At 38.6% G+C, this 18,835-nt stretch overlaps 1 protein-coding gene across 2 annotated transcripts in view; it reads right to left on the reverse strand.

Annotated features, from left to right (window-relative positions):
- The window catches only part of sli (slit guidance ligand), a 314,085-nt gene that overhangs the window by 176,990 nt on the left and 118,260 nt on the right, over nucleotides 1-18,835 (reverse strand). The window lies entirely within an intron of this gene.

Below are 18,835 nucleotides of genomic sequence, written 5' to 3' on the forward strand. Positions count from 1 at the left end.
TCTATTATTGTATGTCCCCAAAAATACGAAAAGATCATTTTACATTTAATGAAACTTTCAATATGACATAAAGAGAATAAGCACAAATAAAATAGAAAAGAGAGCAAGCCAAAATGTGTACTCGGTGTGCTTGTACGTGCAAGTCCGTTTTTAATCATTTATCGCCGTTCCGATCGATCGAGCGTACGTTCAAAGCGCTCCGCAATGTATTATTTCACGGGCTAAAACCACGAAGATTATGAACTACCGAGAGAACGTTTCGCAGATGAATGCGTATGTTGACGGCAGACGGAGGTGTTAAGCCGCATCATGACATAAATTATTGCCCGGTGATCCATCAGAGCGTATCGGCGATTAAACATAAACCTTGTAAAGAGCTAAGAAGATAAACTTTAAAAATATATATTCCGTATAATTTAATAATACGATAATAAATCCAAAAATTGAATTTCTCTTTTCACATAATTCTATAGAATATTGAAATGTCATGTATTTAAAACGGAAAATAATATTATGACAGTATCATAATAGAAACTTGAGATAGATGTGAGCATAATTCGCGAGAATTCTTAGAAATTTGAAGACATGTTTTAAAACTTGGTAACAAAAATTATTGGTTTGATGAAAAGTAAAGAAATACATCTTTGAACATACATCGTTAAACGTAGTTGGTTGGTGCCAGGCTCAGTTCGATAAATCCTGTCGCTTCAAATTGCGCCTCCTGTGAGTACGCGCGCTATACTGTGATGTCGCAATTTTTTAATAACGCGGCCCTTCAGCATGAATTGTAAATAAGGCGATCGCATTTGCATCCTGATGGCGCGCGACTCCCTGAACTCATCAGCGTCACGATCATGCCGGGCGTAATATTTATTCCGCGATCGTCGATGGACCGCCGCGCCGTGTCGGCCGGCCGCGCCAACTTCTCCTATCCCCCGGTGGACGCGGCACTAATTACAGAAATAATTAATGCCGCGACTACCCCTGCGCGTCACACGCGGACCGGTCTGGCGAAAGATGAAAGTGCGATACAAAAGCCGGGGAAGAGAGAGCGACCGGAGCCGAGTAAATTAGCGCGTCTCTAAGGTACACACGATGTGTCTCGGCCTTTGGTATAATGGATCGGGAATGGATTAACGGCGGTGCGAAATGCGGGAGGAGGAGAGCCGCGTACGCGGACGGCATGGTCGCGTAGATCCCCCCAGATCCCCGGAACGAGTCCCACGGCAGCGGTGTTCTAATGGACAAGCCGCCGCTGTCCACATTAGCCCGAAACAATTGCATTGTTTTTCTCACAATGAGGGGGTGCGCGTGCGTTTGGGCCGCGGGGATGAACGGGCTTCGTCTCGTGGCGGAATATCGAGGGTTACCCCGCATGACGACGTAAAACCATCTTCCAGCCGTATTCGTTGTTACGTACAATACTCGTCGTAAAGAATTGGAATAATGGTGTGCAGATGCGGAAACCTGGGTCGAATTGATTGCCGCTGTATTTGCATTGCGAGAAATAGCTGGCTTAACCTTGAACTTGGTGAAACGAAGAGAACGAATTTGCTAAAATTGCTTTATAATGAACGGTTTGAAAAGGAAATAAAAGAATTAAATAAAATAGAAGAAAGATGAAACGCTTACTCGTGATTGAGTATCTTTATATATTTTTTGGGATATTCTGTTTACTGATAAAAAGAAATAAATATCATAATAAAGGGAGAGATAAATTTAACGTTATAATCCGTTATAATTTTCAACTCGAATATCGTGTCCATCCATCATTACACTGCACTTGGTATTTAACGCATTTTTCAATCTCGAGGAAACACACTGTGAAACACGAGACATATCGTTATTAATGCTGATTATAAATAATTTGATGCATTACAATTTTACTTATAATTTGCTGGCACCGATATCCGTCGACATACATACTGCAAATCGCGCAATTCTCAATCCACTTTAGCAAATGGAGCACGATCATCCATAAAAGTACTCGATACAGCGAACGGCTATCGACTGGTAAATTCGTTAGTGAATATTAGTTTTAATTAAAATTTCGAGGGGGAATGAGAATTCATCATTGCGCTGCCGCCGCTACCGTCGCCGCCGTCGGCACCGCCGCGCATCGTTAACATGGCGGCTCGTCTATTTCGCCGTGTAAATTATGCCCAGGCCGGCGACTGCCGGTGTGCGCCAATGATAAAGTTTGTTTTTTAATTAAAAATCTGCCACCCGCCCGACGGCATCGGTGGTGAAAGGATCGTCACCTCGCGTGACAGCCGCTCTCAAACACGCGCCAACGCGACGTACCGTTCGTTATGCGAAACGCATTTCGATTTTGTCGCGACGCCCCTGTATAAATATCGCAGTGCGTCGAGTAGTTATGTCCGCTATGTTTAATCGGTCGGAAGTGCGTCACGAAGCGGCGCCGTCCTCCATTCATCATTACGTGTCAGAAATTGCCTGTCACGACAATCTTGGACAGTCCCGCATTACCTGCGCGAAGATAAAAGCAACGAAGATAAAAGCACGCCAAGATTTCGCACTGGATTACTAATCGGCGTGATACCGCGATGATAAAATATTTTCATCGTTTATACGTTGAGTATAAACTTTTACGTTGTATTTACTTGTACGCGTTGATATATTTATTGCGCTACTGCACTTGATATTTTAATTTGAATTGGCCGATTGGCCGAAACGTTTTTTTCGAATAAGACATAATTTATGTTTCGTTGATATCTTTGACAAAATTAACTAAATTTTATCTCTGAAAATACAATTTATCATTGTCCTCCACTCTCGCTCACTTGTGTAAATTGCTTTTACTGCATAAACGAAATTGACAATAGCATTTCCGATAATTAAAATATAATATTATTTACAACACGTGAATCTGATACAGAAATTGGACAGCCAAGTGCACAAAGTAGTTGATGCTAGTAAGGATTTTCGCATTATCATTCCCGTATTATATCGGACAGACATCGAATCAGACAGAATCACAAGATCGGAAGCAATTTTTATTATTCCTTTTCAATTTGATAGCTGCTTCTTCCTCTATTTTCCGTCAGTCTTGGATTGGCTAAGCGAGAAATGTTTCTGGTAAACGAATACTAGCGTGTATAAATTGATATGGCTGCAACGTACCACGGCGAGAGAACGGAATTCCGAAAGCTTTCTACGAAAGTAACCGGTGGAGAGGACGGCGGGGGAAGGGGGGGGGGAAGGGAGAAGCAATTTTCCACGCCGTCTGTATTTGTAGTTCTTCGGTGTGCAACGATTCTTTGTACTGCAAATAGCGTACTCTCATTGGCACGCGTCGGACATCGTGTTCGCCGCGTCGGGTGAAATACCAGGTCGCGCGCCGCATCGGAGAGCGTCAACTGAAATTCAACCGCACGTTGCACTACCTACCTATCACCTACCGCACACGTCCGGTGGCGATCCCGCGGCTCGAAGAACGGCGAGACCGACGATGGCCGTTCGACCACGATTTATGAGGTGTCGAAATTGCACGTTGTTTCTCGCAAAATTTATGGCATCGGCGTCATACAAGTATCTGGTATCCTTGATATCAGAGGCTTGCCTCCTAGGCACACACAGGACGAGGCACCTCTTATTATCGTGGCGGGCCAATTTATCCTGCACCTGTCAGCGATCGCGATCTCTTTGATGCCCCTTCCTGGGCAAGGACCCACCACCATCCTCCCCCCGCCGCCCTATCCTGGCGGACGTCAACTTCAAAGGCAACTTTGAAGAATGGTTCCCCGGATTCCCGGGGATGATTGTCATAAGAAAGGGGTGGAATGTTATTAAAGGGTGATTCGAGGAATTTGGCGTACTTCTCTCCGACATCGTCAAGTCGCTTCGAAGTTATAATGAAAGAAAGCTGCGTCTAATTAACGTTAAGACAAACAACGTGAAAGTGGCCGTCGGAAGGACTAACTTGATTGCGCGTACGCGCTCACCGATCTTTGTATCCCTGATATTATTATTCTTGGTAATTTATTTATGCTAAACTTTTCTCTTATCTTCGTCGACTTGTCTCACTGCTTCCGCTTTTGTTCGCATTAAAAACGCACAAACTTTTGATTCCCGCGTTTACATTTTATTTAAAAGTTGTATATTATTCTTTCACATTTATTATCATTATAAAATTTTGTAGATATTCTCAAATATATTCACTCTTTGGCATTGACATAATATTCACATGTAATTTAATTTCATTTAAAAAAGATTTTATTGAAAAAAATATTTGGGAAAACGTTTGCAGAGTGTACACGTAGTCTTTTCATTTCGTATCGTGGAATTTGGAATATTTTCAAGTTCAACGAAAATATTAGAGGCAGCTTTTACCCGCACGGTTGGGCATAAACTGGCGTACGCTATTTTAAAAGCTGTCGTTCTTTTTCTGTGGAACAAAATCCTTTTGGAGCAATATATATTAATTTCCTGAACGTGTATTCGACATGTATTCACGCTACCGTGCATCTAGTAAAAGAATCGGGCTCGCGCGAATATCAAGAATATAAATCAATTTTTAAATTTTTCTCATACAAAAATCGATTCTAGCGCTTTTCCTTGAATCCGCGATCGCCTGCGGAATTTCCGGGCGACTTCCGGGCGATCGAGTGAGACTTATTGCCTTCGCTTTTGAATTGTGCAGCACCATTCAGAAGAACGTTTCACGTCCGGCTCGTCGATTGTGCTCGCGAGCGCTCGCACGCTCTCCGGATGCACCGTAATTGCGTCCATAAAGATCGGAGTTGCCGTTCTGTCTCTCCGCTGCGTGCGGGACGTAATAAAGGAAAAGATCACAGATGCAATAAAGTGGCGGGCCACCTTATAAGCGACCGGTAGGATCGTGAGCTAGATAACATAGGCAGAACGAATGAGAAAGAGAAAGGCGATAGAGAGACAGAGAAGGGGGGAGAGAGAGAGAGAGAGAGAGAGAGAGAGAGAGAGAGAGACGGACATAGCGAACGTAAAGAGGCCAAGGTAGCGGACAGAGGGAGGAAAAAAAACGAAGGAACGTAAAAGCAGCAGAAACAATATCGAGTGCACTCCTCCTCCCTCCGTCGTGTACCTCTTTCATTTCCAGCGACGGCACGTAGAGTGCAATTGCTTGGAGAGCAAGTACATCTCTCTCTCTATCCCCTATCTCTCTTTGTCTTCTTCTCGCACTTTACTCCGCCAGCTATCATCGTCTCCTCGTCTATCTATCTCGGTTTGCCGCGTGAGCTACCGGTGTTTCGTAGTGTAGCATCGCGACAATATATATTCCAGGTACTTATGGGACGACGGCACATGCTCGTTCTCACCCTTATTGCGAGAAGCATTCCAGCTTTCTCTCTCTCTCTCTCTCTCTCTCCCCTCCCCTCTCTCTCTCTCTCTCTCTCTCCCATTTACCGCGTGCATTCAAGGCATCCATCGTACGCGGCGCGCTCTCTGTTCGTCCTACCAATATCGCCATCGAAGAGGACGTTCCCTCGCCTGCTCTGCCGAGATATTACAAGTATAAAATATTCAGAAGCCCCACGTGGATACGGACACGCCATGGACTTGTCCAGCGGGATGACAACTACTAACTGCAAGGTCCCAAGTTGTAGAACACGTAAAGTAACAGTTTTCAGTTACTTTCTTATTGCTTACTCTGTACTCATTCATAAAACGCTTTTACTTTTAATTTCATCTTTACTAATATAAATTTTAAAAAAAAGTATAATAATTAATTTAAATATTAAGTTAATTAGTTGATTTAAAGCAAAGTTTGACTTTATTTCGTGATTCGAATATATATAATATCTAAAGGTGACATTTTAGATTATTAAGAAATTAAGAATATTTATTGATTTATTCATTCTATAGATGAATAAAATTGTCTTTCCCTAAGCCTAAAGAGCGATTCTTCCGACCAACGAGATTATGGCTTCCGACGCACGCTCCGACGGAATGTCGTTGTTGCCCGAAGTTCTGTTGCTGAGCACGTGCAAAGATTTGCAGAGTAATTCGGATGTGTTTGGCTGTGACGTGAGACCAAATGCAATTTGCATTCAGTATTCATGGAAGAAGACTGCAAACAGACGCTATTTGACGCATAATACAAGCGTAGCTAATTTCGTGAGGATAAACCAATTAGCATTTTAATACATACGAATTATTTCTAATATCTTTGTGCATTTTATAAACATACGCAAACATGTTGTTTTAGATAGTTTTACAGAGTTATTTTTTAATTTTTAATTTAGTTTAATTTAATTTCATCATGCATCGAAAATCTACATTACAATAGAAATTTTAATAGACATAAAAATGCAATAGATACACACAAAAGCGTCAGCGAAAGTGCTATAAAATTCACCTGGATATGAAAGAAGACGGAATAAATAAACACAATAATAGTCACAATTAAAAATAATACGAGATGAGAATAATACATAACATATCAAATTATAAAGCAAAAATGAAGCATTGTTCCAGGTTGTTGAGGTATGTATTTAAAATCCTCATCGCTCATGTGAACTGTTCAAACAATTCCCGTGTGCTAACCAACTGCTCTAATGAAGCGATATATTTTAAAGCTTCAATTTATTTTAATTACGTAAATTTGTATTAAATTATATCATTTGTTTTATGTTTTTAAATCATTTGTTTTATATTTTTAAAAAGATTTAAAGATTTAAAAAAAACAAGATGGATAATACGTAAAGTGACTATGAAATTAGTTTCTACTGATTACTTTCAATTTTATTAGCGTTATTTAGCGTGTAATACTGAATATCGGAAAGTTAAAATTGCAATAACTATTTAATGATTAATAATATTTTATAAGATATATATTCAAAATTGCAGATATGAAATTTTATATTAAACACAAATATGATTTGCAAAAATATTTGGCGTAATATCGTGCTCAAACGTAATATCGATACTCGCACAGAAATGCATTCCGCAGTAAGCTTATCAATATCCATATAATCAAATCTCGATGCTCAGTTTATCACGGCATATCAGCGGCAAAATTATGCTAACATGTTACCAATTAACAATATTGATACGTTGACAATATTAATGCACACAAAATGAATCACTCTAGCATTGCTTGTCCCAAAGGACTATCGACTGTATATCATTGCAAAGGATTTCTCACTCAATACTATGATATTATCATAAATATACCTGATATGAGTTAATCCACTAAACCTCAGTTACTAACTGAGATATTCTATAACTACGATATAACACATCTGCATTATGTAAAATAGCCGTAAAATTAATTATGCATGTTTGAATATGTATTCCCGGGAACATAATTAGAAAAGACGGACGCGCGTTTGCAAAAGACGAAGGAATTGAAATTAGAAAGACTCTAACTCTAACTCAAGAGAAAATTTGAAGCGGAGATATTAAACGAGAACTTTAATTAAGGCAAGCCTTAAGAGAATCATTTTTATTGAAATTCCTTATTCCTTCATGCTAATGAAGAGTCAAGTAAACAGTGCTCTTCGCTGTGCATGCACTTTCTTTGTTTTAAAATGAAGTGAAAGAATGCCAGCATCGGGAAAATCTGTTTAAACCGGACGTATGTATTACCTTAGTCAAATTAACCTTGTACATATGTATACGAAAGATATATATATATATATATATATTTTATCAAAGTACGCCGGACTACCGTAGATATACATTTAATTACATTTCCTTAGCTCTCCGTTTCCATCGCCTTCGCTTTTGACCCTCACTCGAGGTAGCCATTCGATTCCGCTGATGGCGAGCCGACCAGGAATGTTAAAGGTCGATGTTCTCACGACCTTTGAACTATTTCGTGTGCATTTCGCGCTGAACTTCCACGCGTGTAGAATATCAAGAATGCTTAATCATCTATTAAAACCACTCATCGATATGAGTGAAAGGTGCCTGTCTCACGAATAGCTCGAGACAAGAGATATAAATGATATCTAACGTTACGCTGGTATTACAATGAAATTTTTATTTGTAAATGTGAATGTGCGTGCCTGTGCGTGCTTGAAGAGAATATGAAATAAATAAAAACACACAAATTGAATTTTTGATTGCACGATTCATAGATATCGGTAGCTTTAAATGTGCAATTAATATCATTCCGTTTCATAAATTTTATTTAATTGACCGCAAAATCGTGGTCCATAAGATATGAATATATTTCTTTGATCGGATATATACTTGAAATGCACATTTCTCTTGCGACTATGTAACAACATCTCGCAGCCGATATCCTTCACTCGAGCCGTAGTGACGGTGATCTCATTTTTTTGCTTACAATATCGAAGTTAATTGGCCACAAAGTGCTGTACTTAACAGTGAAATATGAGATTCGTTAAATCGAAGAGGGCCAGAAATGAACCGGTTCTTTCTCGGAGTGCTGTTAGGCAACAGTACCCGCTAGCGACTGCATAAGTTTAGCCGATAGTCTATGACAACTTCCTATATCAAACCTAACTTATACAATTTGACTCATAAAAAGAAAATATCTTCTACAATTAATATTATTTTTTATTCTTTAAGTTTTTAATAACCGTCATTTTTATTATATTAATGAGAATAGTAAATTAGATTGTCAAATTATATTTGTGACTAATCACTTTTTTTAAAAAATAACATTTATATATAATTATTTTGCTTTAAAATGGTATTTTTATCTTTCTCAGTAAATCTACAATTGTCACGAGGTAGTTATCTTTTCTATTAGACATACACTTTTCTCCGAAAGCTTGACGATTAGGGATAATGAAAGTAGGGAACTCGGAAGGTTGAGGGTGAAAGAGCACGGGATGTGTAAATGTCTGCTAAGCGGTCAAAGGCATTTATGTGTAGAAATCAGAGTCGGATTAAAGAGAGATTATTTTAATCAGCATTAAATTTACTGTTCTAAAGCATATAAATTATATAAAAAATATACTTTAAATATATTGATTATTTTAATAATTATTATTTTATTATTATTTATAATGTAAGCTTCTTATGTTCTTTTATTGTAAATATCGCAAGTTAACAAATCTACTTTTAGGATTCTCTGCTTTTATTACCATTTGTCTGGAAAATAAATAAAGTTAATAATGTATATACTATAAAACTTAATTTTTTAATGCATATTTGCATTTATTAGCCGTAAAAATGCAAAATTGTGATTTTGTTACCTCGATCCGACCCTGCTGGAAGTTCTAGTTTCGTTCCTACTCTACAGCGAGCGTTCCGACATTTATTAATCGATAATGTGACATATACTTTCTAACTCAAAGCACCTTCCTCGAAGTGTTGCATATTGAACAACATCTACGGCCAAGGAAATTTCATTTATCAATTAAACCAAGTTCATCATTCGATAATTTAGAATTCAAACATATTGACATCATTTTTTTCATGTTTCAGTTTTCGATTTCTTCGTATATTTAGTAGAACTAATATTGATTTCGACGTTAGCTAATCAAACAACAATTATTTAATTAATAATGTAAAAATTATTTGAATATAGCATGTCAAACTCGAACTCACGTAATAAATTATTATTTGTGATAAAGTATGAGTGCAATTTTCGATTCATTTAATAATATATCTAATATTTAATATCTCTCTTATATCTAATATTATATTGTGTCAAAAGGAATAAAAATTTAATAACTATGGACTGTGCATTTTGTTTGAAGTAACATAAGTCTAGTATCGACCTCAAGTCTAGTATGTCGGCAATCTATAGCTACAACCTATAGCAGTTCGTGATTAGTGGATAACATCGGAAATTATCTCTTTTTATTTGCCCCATTCCATGTTACGGCAACAACTATTTAAAATTTCATAAATGTTCGTTTGCCCCTATGCTCTGTTAAATGTCAGATTTTATGAAACGAACTAGTTCTTATGTCTTTGTTAAAGTTTTAAAACAATCCGTTTCTTGCACTTTTGTTGCGTGTGTTGTAATTTACAACTGGTAGCTGATAAAAGATTCTGACGAATCAAATTATCATATTTAGCGAAATTTTCACTGAAAAATTATCAACGAATCGATAAATATTTTATAAAACAATTAATGTTTGCTTGACGAGAAAGTGGATTATTTGTGTAATCTATACATAAATTTGACAACATTGTTGTATATTCTGTACAAGTCAAATTTTAAGCTCAAAATTATATTAAATTCACAATTTATATTAACAATTATAAAACAATGTTATTAGTTTTACTTTAATAAGAGTTAATGCATATATTTGCATATTGCTAAAAAATGTTGTAATAACAGAAAGTAATATAACATTAAAAGGAAGAATAAAATTTAATTACAGATAATAAACAAGTTTGAAGTTCGCATTTCTTTTTCCATTGAACAATCGCAAACTTTTTTTAGATGCTACAGATTATTTCTAGTTCGTGATACAGAACATCTCGAGATTCAATAATGCGCAACGAAAATATTTGACCGATCTTCAAAGAACGATACACAATTGTTTGACACAGTGGAGAGGTGTCTGCGAATTTAATGAAAATTGCCGACAAGCGAATGAAATTTTCATTGCGCTTCTGTGGAACAACCACCTATGAAAAATTTGTCCAGTGAATGCACGAGCGAGAATAGAGTGACGGCAGACGAATGAAAAACATTTGGGGTGGACGAGCAACGTTCCGCGGTCAAGGTAAAAAATCGTTTATTTTAAGTGCGGCGCGCAAAAGACGAACAAAACCGTCTCATCCGCAGTCGAATGCAACTGCCAATTCGAAGAAACAGGAAATAGCTTCGGGAGTTTCTCCAGCTCCGGGGAATCGTTAAATGAAAATTGTCGATGAAACAACGGATGCCTTCAACGAATCCGGTCTCTTTCCCGATTTAATCGAATCCTGTTTCGTATTTGACTTTGTTAAACGATTAGAACTTTCATTTCGTTCCGAAGCTCTCTCTCGGCTATCGGAGCGCGGAAGAAGCAGAAGTAATTTCTAATTATTATTTAAATTTCACTTCTACGAGTCCCCCCGCGCGGAAGTTTTGTCCCCTAATCTTGTCGTTCGTATAAAAGAGGGTCTTAGACGGCTGCTGCGAAGTGAATGCGCGATCGTTGATACGGTCGGAAACACCGGCGTCGTTTACACCAAATCCTTCGTCCCATTTTCAACTTTCCGGGCATGCGGCCAACCGAGATACCCTCACGGAACTCGTCCTTGGACTAGAAGGGTTGAACACCCTTTACGGGACCATCTCCGCGCGTCGCCAGTCTCGAGGGGGGTTGCACGCGTCTCTGACTCTCTGACTCTCTCGCTGGCGCGCATAGCCGGTGTTCGTTCGTGTATAACTAATGGCGCCCCCCCGCGGGCATCTGTTCAGTGGCACACGTCTCGCGGTTTTTGACCTGTCGAGTACCAAATGACGCCGCACGCAGCCCGATTAATAGCCTCGGTAATTGTATCAGGCACCGGGGCAAAAGAAATCGATGCGCGAGCAATGCCGTGACATTGCCATCCTGAGCACAATAGAGGCTGCTCGCTGAATGCAGAGAGCGTACTTTCATTCCTAGGCGCATTCTGTCGTCGACTGACTCACAATAACATCGAGATTGGTGAATAGAGCGCGAGCTGGAGATGATCGATATTATAATGAATAAATATGAAAAATTATCAAGATATAAGTGTCGAAAATCAAAGGACGGAAAAGGTATATATAATAACAAAGGCTGAATTTATCTTTTTAATCATCGCGTGGTAATCTTTTGTTTATGAAAGATGGAATATATATTCCATCTTTATTCTATTCATAATTTTGAAAGAAAATCTTATATATATTGTTGTGCTATTTCTAAACAAAGCTGTATATTTTTGGCTAAATTTATTACGCTGTCAAAAGTAATAGAACAAGCACGAAACGAATGCTCGATGGTGAAACGAATAAATCTTCGGTCTAACTATTTAGATAAGGAATATCCGAGTGCGCGTTTCGTACGTGAATATTTACAAGAGCGTTCGACGGGAAGACCCTCGCAAATTATATTTGCAGTTAATCTACTCGTCGCGTTAATTTAACATCTGCGAAATTCGTAGGAAACCTGGTTAGCTTCCGCGCGCACGAACTCGCCCTGCACGCGGCTCATAAAGACTAACACCAGACGTTGAGGGAAAATGCACTTTACGAGTCGGGCGCAGAAAAGTGCGGTGGAAACGTTTGTGTGTCGCTAGATTACGGTCGTTGTGTGTGCATTAAGACCGACTGTAATTTGTCTTCTTTTCGCGAGAAATTAAAGTAAGAGTCACGGCGAGGACGCGCCAGCACAGAGAGACGTTTCCCCGTAATCTTTTTCGTAAATTTCATCTGGGTCACCGCGGGTCACCTCGTTATGCGGCCATTTCTGCCGTTACGCGTTGCATTGCGTCGCATTTCCGGAATCGCGTTTGCGTTTCGCGAAAAGCCGCGGAGGCCGCGCGGTGGCGACGGGGCTCAAACCGATAAAGCTAATGCAACCGAGTTGTATATGACGGATAAAAACGTTCGGGCAATAGATAATAATTATTACACGGTAACGAAGGAAACGGAAGCTCGCGTGCGTTCGAGAAAGGAGCGGATAAGGCGCGCCACGCTCCCCCGCGACACATGCAACTACTTGGCAATGAGTCGTGATAATGTTTATTTCCGTCCGTGAAAGTGCACTAATGATGCATTAATGCCCCGGCTGAAATACGAGCGACGTATTTTGCTTTTTTCTTAATACTCCACCGCATTGGCCTAATCGCTTTTTTATTGCGAATAGGTGATTTTATTGATATTGTACTTAACACAATAATAAAAAAATTATACTTATTCAACATAGTGCAACATACGCCTATACTAAGTACCTGTAATTTTCTAATGTAAAATTATTATCAAAAGTATTGTCATTATTTTTATTTTTTATTTTTATTCTATTGTTTCTATTGTAATATATTTAGCATAACGTTTTATTTGCAAATCAATAATATCAGTATTTATTATGGGATTCATTATAGAAAATCTTTTCAAAAATATTCCGATCGAGAAGAGCACCATATTCAACGGCAAAGTACGTTCAGCTTCTTTTGCGTTAGTCAGATAATAACTGGAGTGACACGATGATCGATACGAGAATCTCAGCATTATGCAAATTGGACGACAATATCCTCTTAAAATTTTATGCGCATGGATCCCGAGGATACTTTCTCGGCGTCTCGTGCACAATCTCGCAATCCGCATTGTTATAAAAGAAACCTCTTTGACATTAATGCTGTATATGTTGTTTCTAGCGTTACGTCAGTCCCATGATAAATCTTCGAAGAAATGGAACTTCCGACGGTCGGGCAGTTGCGCGCCCGACGAGAGAATATTTTTTTACCTTTCCGGTTGTGGCGCGCGAGGACTTATGCGGCAGGACCCGGTATCAGCTTAAACCGCTCGCATTATTCATAGATCAGATGTAGATCGGTATATTTATAATGCATGAGCGTGACAGCTAATCAGCCACGTAAGGGACGTCATAAAACGTCGAGATAATAATGGAAAATGCATGCCTTGTATACCTGCAACCGGCTTATGAACCGGGTATGCGGCGTACGCGCTCTGCGCGTGAGAGAACTTTATGAATTTCTAGAAGAAGCGCTTAACGACTCTCTATTCTGAAAACGTTATCTTCATGGGGCGGGACATTAATGAAAATGAATCTAATGTCGAGTTAATGGTACCTTAGGTAATTAGAGCCATCGTTTTTCAAAACGGGATGCGCCATCGATCATCGTTTAAAAAGTATCATGCAGTACATTTACTTTGGAAAATTAAGTCATAAATTATTTAATATTACGAAATAAAATCTTCCGCCATAAGGGAAATTGTAGGACATCCGAAATATTTAATAGCTCCGCTTTCACAGTTAAATACGGCTTCGATAATAATGTTCTTCCGTAATCATCGTACTTTAATTGTTTCGAATCCTGGAATATGCACCGTCTGATCTTTTATTAATACAACTCATTTCCGAAATAACATAATTGCTCCGCTGTAAACGCATTTTAATAATGATTGTTAATTTAATGAGCAACGCGTTAACGGCTGGTAATTATAGGCGTAGGGATTATTAATGAGAAACTTGTAACAGTAGAGTATAGAAACTTTGCGTTTGATGGAGCAACTATTGTGAACAAAATTTGCGGCTGCGTGAGCAAGAACATTATCCTATTATAGGTAAACGTTATTACGCGCGATGCAATTATGTAAGTAAGTAATTAAATCATGATTAGCCATTCGCCGCCTTAGTTTAACAAAGTTTCGCCGCATGACGGCCCATCGGAAACGCGTTTAGCGGCTCAAGAGCGTTATATGCATAGATCCAAGACGATCAATTTCTTTCGTGGGCATAAAGAATGTACTCTCTCTCTCTTTACAAACACTGAGATTGGCGAGTACTTTTTGTACAGGAAGCCAATGATTTTTTCAAATTATCGCTGTTATTCAAACAAGCTTATCGAGATCGCGCGATGTAGCTGCATTGTCGGATACAATAACAACGCTCAACTAATATTCGTCGCGGCCAAGACCGAGAACGCAAGATATTTCGAACGGCGTTCCATTTCGCGAAGATGAAGAACGGCCGACATAACTCACAGGGAAAGGGAAAAGAAAATCGTGGTTTACAATTCAAATGGAGCAAAATTGTCGTACGAAGTGTGCACCGGTAAAATACATCGCCGTAATGGAAATACTTTGTGCCGGTTCGTGTCGCGGTAATGCCCGTGGTATGCGTTGGAAAGGGACGGAAAACTTGTTTCTCTCTTTCCTCTTTTTTTTTCTCGCCGTAAACCGCACCGCTCGCTGTCATCGTCAACGCCACCGCAAACCCGCGGATAAGGGTGGTTATGGGTTACGGATACCTTCAACTCGGCGAATACTCCGATTGTCGCAGCTTCCGCGGATTATTACTGCCGATAAGGACAAAAAGAGAAACGGCCCCGACAGTGGGAATGTAACTTCCGCTTCCCGCTTGCCGAAATACCGCAGATGGGTTACCGTTTGCCGCATACCGTATCTTCCGGGATGTCTGCCCAAATTTTTTGCCTTCCGACTATGTCACGTTTCTGCGCGTAATTTTCCTCACGAGATGATTCCTAATTGCACGGAGAATATTTGATATTTTACAAATTAAACTGTCCGAGCAAGTATACGATCGCTTTATTAACGAAATATAAAAAAAATAGAAAATTGGCAATAAAAAAACAAATATAATATAGTTGTAGACCAAAAATTTATTCCACACGCGCGATCGAATCGTACAGTCACGTAACCAAACTCTGTTAAATTAAAAATTTAAAACACATATTATTTACCTATATTGCATATTTGGTTTATTTTCAATATAGAATATGCTGCGGTTTATTTTTATACTATTCATATCGTTTATTTTATACAGAATTAAGAATTGCTCTACATATCATCTGTTATTAGAATACTTTTGTACATAACTTTATTAAATATTTTCTATACGAGCAGTAAAATATTCTTATTGCTATCACAATAACATATACTTACTTTAACTCATTCTGAAATAATAACTTCGTGCACATAAGATATTTCTCGAATTGCATCTAAAGAATATTATAGCGTGCTCCATAAATACTACGTCATTAAAAACGTAATAACAATAATTTCGCAATTATCGTAAAATCATGCTACATCCGTTCGAACAATCTTCTCGGTCGGATTTCTATAACGGTTACGGGCAATTAGAAGACCCAACGAGCGGAATAAACGTCAGAAGGACGGAGGACACCTCCTACGTGTGTCTACTTCAAAATAGCGTTTCCATTTCGTTTTTCTCGCAGGGGGTACACATTTTCGTTGTTTGCGCGACTTTCAGCACGCGCAGAGTCCGAGATATTCGCTAGAGCAAATTTGCGAAGCTGCACATGCACAGACCCGGCGGTGATTGTCAAAGATGGCAGCGACGTGGCGAGAGAGTTCACGAAGGGGGCGCGAGGAGGGGGGGGGGGCCCGACTTGTTTGGACGTGGCGTACTCGATCTTTTCGTTTTTTCCACGATTCACGAGCGCGCAGACCTCTTCCAGACAGTTTTTACGAGCATTGCATGCAGCGTACCCTGCAGATACGATGTAAACGTTGAACGGCGAATCGCCTGAATTCAAAAGAATAGCCGGTGCGTGTCCGGCGTCGTTCCGCACCGTGAAAGCGAATTTCGGTAGGTATTTTTACGGCCGCGAAAGGCTCTTAAGTAAAAGCGACTACATGCGCGCGATATTAGCCCTTTAACTGCCTGTGAAATTCTTTTTTAGAGCCTTCTTTCTCATAGCGTCGTATTAAGCGCCATTACTCGGTGCCACCTTCGCCATATTTGACACAGTAGCTTTTTCGATAACGTCGTAACGGCGTACCACGTTAAAATATAGTTCTCCGACCATGGTATCTTAATAAAAAAAATTTTGTGTATGTATTTTATTATCTATAATTTAGGTGATAACTTCAGATGTTAAATGTACATTTGCCCAGAACTTATTATTATCTTTGAAATTACATGGTAAAAAATATAGTTTAAATTTCCAGCAATTGAATTTTTGCTGGACACATAAAAAATATTTAATATCAGAGTATCTTTGTTTTCAAACTATTAAACTTTATTATAAAGCTTTTGTTGTAATAAGTTTATTTATCTCAAAATAATATTTCTCAATTGGTTTTGATTGCTCGATTGATCTGATCGCCAGAAGCGTTTGTATCTTCCGATTCAATAAATTGTAGTATGTATCAATAGATCGCTTCAATTTACTATTTCATCCTAGATATATATTTGTATCTTATAATGACACATGTTGTTTATTGGATGAAATTAGAATTAGAATTAAAATTAGTTCGATGCAAATTATATTAATAATATGCAAATTTTTAATAATAAATAAAAATAGGATTCGAAAGTTCGTGTTTATTCTAGAAATTTTCATATTTTATAAAATAGTATTAACTTTTTTTTAACGACCTGAAAATCTGATACACATTTGATTTGGTTATTGCGTGTTTACGATTGCGAAATTTTTAGATTTTTTTTTTTACTGATTGCCAACGAATATATTTGTGCAAGTTAATTTTCAAATGTGTTATACGATTTCGAGATTTTTTCACGCGTAGAATACCCTTGGACTATGCGTAGTTCGAAGTTCAATTGCATCAGATTTGTTTCACAAAGTCCTTTTGATGTGCCCGGTGTGCACGTTTGCGACACTGATAGCGCGCGTCCTCTCAACCGTATAACATGTCAAAGGAAAAGGATCGCGTCGCATTCGCGTAACGCGAATTCGAAATCAAGAGTAGAAAGAAGAAGTCAGCAACTCGTATTACGCGAAAGATACGGAAAGCCGAATTGCGTAAAAATGATTTAGGCTACATATAACGGCTTCAGACATGATCTATTTATATATTATGGAAATAACGTATTTTTGTATGCCAGAAATTTTACGTAATGATTAGATCGAATAATTAGATTATATAATTTATTTTTTTAATTTTTGCACAATTTAAATCTAAAATATTTTGTCTAGATTACAAAAGACTTATTCACACAACTATATTTCTACCGCTACACAGTTAATTACTGGACTGAAGAACATCGTATTGTTTTCTACATGACGTTTTAATGCTCCACTAAGGCATTCAAACGTGGTAATTAACCATTCGAGTTTCAGGTTGCTTCTTTTTATAAAGGAATAAAAAAGTACGAAAAAAGTACGAATAAAATATAGTCGGTATTCTACTGATTAAGTTATAAAAATAAAACATGCTTTTTGTCAACGTTTCTATAATCTCTCTCAGTACTTTTAGAAACACGATGTACTGCAGTAAATCAGTCATACGATATATAAATTTTCTAAACGAAACCTTTTTTTTATTTATATCTCTCGGCGACATGTCAATTTAAAAACAATTAAGTTCTTTAATAAATAAATGGAGAGCTATTGCAATTCTTATATAGGAACATATATTTTTAAATACCACAGATTTTAGACTTATCAAGAATATTATCGAATAATATAACAAAATTGTATTACTTGAAGTAAAAAAAAAATCATCTAATTAAAAGTTCGATATCCAATAATTTATCTGGTTGAAAAATATGTCGGACTAAATTCTCGAAAACATTACTCTTAATTTTCTGCATGGTGCTGTTGGATTTTATATATCACGCTATTTTCAAATAACTTTAAAGATTTGACACATGTTATCTTTTTTTACATCACGCCTTCAAATAAAGATGTAACGTGTCGAGTTTACCGTGCGGCAGGTACGTTGCGATATATATGCGGAATTTTATATATTCGGCGCCGCGATGTCCCGTCGCGTAATGATTCCCGCGGCGACTCGCAAACACATTTTTCGCGCGTTCACGCTCGCGTTTGAGCTCGACGCTCAGCCGACTCGAAATCAACGATGAACCCCGCATTTAACCGTGTAATTATCCCGTGCGTGGCTGCAGAAAAAACGTTGCGCGATTTTATCTGTGAAAGTGGTGCGTGGATAGAGCGAGGAGGATAGAGAAAGGTGCGAGCGAGAACACCGGAAGAATCGACGGTATACGGAGTGCGGGAGTAGGAGGAGGCGAGGGGGGAAGAGTGGCATTTATGGGAAATCATAAGCTGGGTGGTTAGACCCTGCTACATACTACACACAACTTCGTTCGGGCTTCGGAGGGAAAAGGTTCCCCGGCTCCGGCGCGGCGCCACGGAATCCGTGGAAGAAAAAAATGACAGGGTTGCGCAGCCGATGCGTAAATGCGGCGGAGTCACGCGAGCACGCGCGCCTACGCAATTCGCAGAATGCCTC

Source organism: Pogonomyrmex barbatus, unplaced genomic scaffold (assembly GCF_055798465.1).
Source record: "Pogonomyrmex barbatus isolate J1 unplaced genomic scaffold, ASM5579846v1 scaffold1, whole genome shotgun sequence".
Lineage (NCBI taxonomy): Eukaryota > Metazoa > Arthropoda > Insecta > Hymenoptera > Formicidae > Pogonomyrmex > Pogonomyrmex barbatus.